This window comes from Tenrec ecaudatus, chromosome 15 (assembly GCF_050624435.1).
Source record: "Tenrec ecaudatus isolate mTenEca1 chromosome 15, mTenEca1.hap1, whole genome shotgun sequence".
NCBI lineage: Eukaryota > Metazoa > Chordata > Mammalia > Afrosoricida > Tenrecidae > Tenrec > Tenrec ecaudatus.
Genome location: NC_134544.1, coordinates 84,534,892 through 84,540,713, shown reverse-complemented (window position 1 = coordinate 84,540,713; position 5,822 = coordinate 84,534,892). Strand labels below are relative to the sequence as shown.

Here is a 5,822-nt window from a genome sequence, read left to right as displayed (position 1 = left end):
AAGAGATTTAAAACTTACTGTGGAGTACAAAGTATTCACATCACTCTAAAGCAATTTAATGATTTAGAAGGTTTCCATTAATAAGTTGTGGGGATAGTTGTTCAGCCCTGCTCATACTTTTTCTCTGCACACAGTTGGATATCTACAGCAACCTCTTGGACTTGAAGACTCTTTCCTCATAGGGAAGATGTGAAGAACATAAACTTTCCTCAGCACACAAATAATGGCAACTTGAAGAAACAATTTTATTAACTTTTTCTTCAAATGGGTTACGTATAAATCATGTGTTTTTTCTGTCTTCCTGGGTTCTTTTAGTGGATTTTGGACATATAGAGGCAAATCAGGAAAGGCTGCATTAAGGGAAATTATTTGAGCAATTTGAGGCAGTAGAATTCCGTTCTGAACGATGTCAGATTACAATATTCATAAGGGATAAGACGACTGTGCAGAGATGACCTCTGCACCAGGAGGCAGAAGAAGCTATGGTGGGTATCTGCTCCTATGAAGATGCACATCCTTGGAAAACCAAAGGACATTTCAACTTGGCTCTACAGAGACACTGTGAATCAAAATAAACTCCATAGCAGTGTTTAATTTTAGGGGCTTACAAGGAGGCCAATTCTATTGAAAAATAAACTGAGCATTCCATGCCCAGGTTATGTGTCACTGAATCTTGAGATTGTGGCTGAGATCATGCGAAATAAATAAATAAAATGCCTCTATGTCCCTACTCCCAGTGAAATATTGAGGATTTGGTTACTCCACTAAACTTCAGTCTGAAAAGACATACATTGAGACAAACAGAAATGACACAATGTATTAATTTCTCAGAGACTCTCCTGATTTAATTAATTGTGTAATTGCCTTCCTGAACCAGAGAAAGCTTTCTCTGACAACCAAAATTTACAAGAAACACCTGTGTTAATGGGGCTCTTGGTTGAAGTCATAACTGGACTTCTTGCTTCATCATTGAACAGTGTTTTAAGCAACTCCACTTGACTCACACACACCTATGGATCAAAGGGTCATAGGTCAATGCCATCCTGCTATTAGATATTACTGCCCTTGAAGGACCCAGACTCTTGGTCATAAACTGGATCCCAGAGAGTACCATATTTAAGGAATTGCACCGTGTCAATCCCTGAGATTAACTCTTCCCAAGCAGGTCATGCTTTCGGCATTCATTAATGAATGATACAGGAAGGGTCAAGAGAATGTGGAAAGAGTACCCAAATCTCTGTACCAAAAAGAACTAGTCTATATTCCACCATTTCAGGAGGTAGCATGTGAGCAAGAATCAATGGTGCTGAAGGAAGAAGTTGAAACTGCACTGCATGCATAGCCAAAACCAAGGCTCCTGGAGTTAGCCGAGCACCCAATCGAAATGCTTCAGAAGAAGCACTGAAAGCACTCACTCATCTATGCCAGGAAATGTGGAAGACAACTACTTGGCCAACAGCCTGGAAGAGATACATATTTATGCCTATTCCAAAGGAATGGGGTCCAGTAGAATGCTCAAACTATAGAACAATATGATTGCTATTGTATACAAGTAAAATTTTGCTTAAGATCAAAAAACACTGGTTTCAGCAGTACATTGACAGAGGACTGCCTGAAGTTCATGCTGGATTCTGAAGAGGATTTGACACAGGGAGACCATTGCTGCTCCTAGATGCATCTTGGCTCAAAGCAGAGACTACCAGAAAGATATTTACTCATGTTTCATTCACGATGTCAAGGCATTTGACTGAGTGTACCATAGTAAACTGTGTTTATCTTGAGAAGAATGGTGTGTTAGTCTGGGTAGACTAGAGAAACAAATTCATAGACTCATGTGTGTAAGAAAAAAGTTTTAAACAAAACAAAATAAAGAGGTTTATACAAAAGAGAAGTTGAATATTGAAGAAACATCCTAGCTCAGTCCAGATCAAGTTCATAAATCTGTGATATTAGCCCATATGGCCAATACCAATCTATAAGTCCTCTTCTGACTCATGAAACACATGCAATGATGCCAGATGTGGGAAGATCACAGATCAGTGGGTTGGAAGTTTTCTGGATCCAGTGTAAGCATCTCAGTGCTGGCAGGGGTCTCTACATGGTTTTTCTGGCTCCAGAGGTCTGGTTGCATCAGGGTAGGCCCATGTGGCTTCTCCAGCTCACAGGGTGTAGCACTATGTGTCTTCTCAGTAGAGAGTCTCCAAAGGAGTGTGTAGTAAGAGAGAATCTCTCCCACCTCCAAGGAGGAAATTCAGGAATCCCCAGAATTCTTAGGAGAAAGAATACAGAGGCCTCATTAGCTATGACCTGATTGACAGACTAGACTCCACCCCTTCACTCTTAATCCTCTCAAGCTCCTAATTGACACCAGATTATGTAGCTACCACAAATGGGAATTCCAGAGCAATTCCTTGTGCTTATGAGGAATTTTCACATGGATCAAGAGGCAACTGTCCGAATAGAACACGGGAATGAATAGAACAAGGGATTTAAAACCTGTGTGGTTTAAAATCAGGAAAGAGGTGTCTTAGGGTTCTTTCCTTTCACCATACTTGTTCAACCTATATGATGAGCAAACCATCAGAGAAGCTGGCTTATATGAAGAAGTATGTGGTAACAACATTGGAGAAAGGTGTGGGGAGAGGTCAAACGCTTACAGACATTCTCCCCAGGGTAGTTAGGCAACCAGACTATATGGCAGGCCTCACTCCCTGCTACAGGGGACATAAACTATTCCTCCTTGAGGCCTGAGACCAAGCGTTCACACCCTACTGATAATGGTTCCCATGGAGATCTAGGGAATAGGTGAAAGTTAGGCTGCCATCCTGAACCTAGGATCTGCTCATCTTGTCACATGTATAGCCCCAATCCCTCCCCTTCCTATTGCATGTATGTCCCTAGACCACCCCTCTCTCATTACTTTATTACCTATAGGACAGCCCCTTCCAGTGACGTATGTCCTCACCTGTAATTAGGGGGCTTGCGTGTCCCCAGAGAATATAAAAGGGGCCAGGGCTACCATTTAAACTCTCTCTCTCTCTCACTCACTCACTCCACGTGGACCATCAAGTGGGGCAGAGGTCAGCATGCTACCATGAAGCATGTCTGACTCCCATTTACTTCAATACTTCACTTCTATCACTCATGCTCTCTATAACTTTACTATGATGTTTAATTATTATCACTGTACAATTGCGCCTACCGGACCCATAATGATGTGTTAGGGGCTGGCTTCCCCTGACAGAAAGGTTTATTACCAACCTTCAGTATGAAGCTGACAAACTTGCCTGATGAAAGTGAGGAGGGTTGAAGCACTTGCTGATGAAGAGCAAGAATTTCAGCCCTCAGTATGTATTACAAGTCGATGTAAGGAAGACCACAATGCTCACAACTGGAACAATAGGTAACATCATGATAAATGGAGAAAAGGTTAAAGTCTTATTTGGATTCACAATTAGTGCTCATGGAACAACAGTCAAGAAATCAAAACATGTATCGCTTTAGATAAATCTGCGGCACAAGGCCTTTTTAGAGTATTACAGAGAAGTGCTGTTCCTTTGAGGACTAAGGTGCTCCTGACCCAAGCCATTCCCCATTGCATCATATGCTTGTGAAACTTGGATATTGACTAAGGAAAACTAAGAATCAATGCATTTGAATTGTGGTGCTGAAGAGGAACAGTGTAACTATCGTCGACTGCTAAAAGGACAAACAGATCTGGATTGGAAGACGTAAGACCAGAGCACTCCTTAGAAGTAAGGATGGCAAGACTTCATCCTACATACTTTGGAAATATTGTCAGGAGAGACCAGTCCCTGGAGAAGGCATTGTGTTTGATAAAGCTGAGGAGTGGCAAAAATAGGAAGCTTTATTTTGTTTTCCTTTAAAAAAACATTTTATTGGGGGCTCTTACAGCTCTTACAACATTCGATACATCAATTGTATCAAGCATATTTGTACATATGTTGCCATCATCTTTTCCAAGACCTCTTCTACTTGAGTCCTTGGTATAATTTTCTCTTTTTTTCCCTCCCTTCTCCATCCTCCCTTCCTCATGAATCATTTATCAATCATTTTTGTTATTATTTTGTATCGTACAATGTCCTTTGTGTCTCTTCACCCACATTTCTGTTATTCGTCCCCTTAGGAGGGGGTGCTATATATCCAACCTTGTGATGAGTTCCCCCTTTTCCCGCCGTCCCGGGCCATCCCCCTACTCTCATGATGTAGCTACTCCCACTACTGTTCCTGGGGGTTTATCTGTCCTTAATTCCATGTGCCCAGAGCTCTTATCTGTACCAACGTGTGTTCTCTGGTCTAGTCAGATTTGTAAGGTAGAACTGGGTCCTGGTAGTCCAGGGGGAGGAAGCATTAAGGAACTAGAGGAATGCTGTGTGATTCATCTGTGATATACTACACCTGGAACCATTCCTTCCTTATAACCCTTCTGTGGGGAGATATGCAATTGATATCCAATTGTCTACATATGAGCTTTGGGTCTCCACTCCAACCCCTCTTGTTTGCATCGATATAGTTGTTTGTTTTAATCTTTTGATACCTGATACCTGTTCTCATTGACATCTCGTGATCACACAGGGTAGTGTGCTTCTTCCATGTAGGCTTATTTGCTTCCCTGCTAGATGGCTGTTTGTTTGACTTTAAGCTTTTAAGACCCCAAATGTTGTATCTTTTGATAGCTGGGCACCATTCACTATCTCCACCACATTTGCTTATACACCCATTTTGTCTTCAGCAATCGTGTTGGGAAGGTGAGTATCAGAGTACCAGGTTATCAGAACAAAGTGTTCTTGTATTAAGGGAGGCCTTGAATAGAGACCCAAAGTCTGTCTGATATCTTAATATTTAACATATAAATACATGTACATTGGTCTCTATCCCTTTCATTAAACATTAATATATTTACATATATACATGCCTATAGTGATACTTCTGTAAATAGCTTTTGCGTCCAATTTCTTTCCTCTACTTCCTCTCACCTTCCTCCTATCCCACAATCATGCTCACCCACCATTTGACTCTTGGTAATTCCTCTCGGATACATTGCACTTGCCAGGCATTATACACCCTCCTGTTCCCTGATCTGTGAGTTTGTTGGCTCCCCATTCCCCCTCTCCACCACTTCCTCTGCCCTGTCCCCCAACACAGCTCCCACTGCTGGTTACATTGTTTTCTCTTTGGGATTGTTCATCCTGCTTATTTTATATAGAGACATAGGGCAAAAGAAAAGCAAAAATAAACAAAGCAAAACGAATACTTACCTGGCAGGGGAGATACCATGATCACGAAGGTGGTTTTCCCAGGGCGAGGTTTATTCATCCATTGCATTCCGGATGTGCTGACCTCTGCGATTTCCCCAAATGTGGGAAAATAGACTGCATCATTTGTGGTAGTGGGGGACTGCAGATCAGGTCTGATGAGGTGCCAAGCCCTGTCCCCCAAGTCAGAAGTCTATTTTCAGGATTCCTTGGGGACTTGGTTACTTTGCTGCCCTGTTGCACTTCCTTTGATTTCACCCCGCGGTGTCTGGGGCAAACTGGGCACACTTTCTGCACAGTGTCTCCAGTGCTGTGCCCAGTAGCACTAGGGTTCAGCGAAGGAATCCCATGTCTCCTGGTGGGGCCAGCCACACGGTCCTCTGTGTGGATTGGCTGCTCCAAGCAGGGATGTCGTCCCCAGGGTTTGGTGGGCCATGATGAGATTCTCACTCTCACTCTTGCTTGCTCTCTCCCTCATAGTTTGGGTCTGGACCTCATCGTGTGGGTCTGGACAGATCAGCAAAGAGCAAGGTTCTTGAGAAGATT

The 5,822-nt window shown here is 42.6% G+C and overlaps 1 pseudogene; it reads left to right on the top strand.

Moving 5' to 3' along the window:
- Positions 1–5,271: 5,271 nt before the first annotated feature.
- On the top strand, positions 5,272–5,459 carry LOC142428213 (U1 spliceosomal RNA; annotated as a pseudogene).
- Positions 5,460–5,822: the final 363 nt, after the last annotated feature.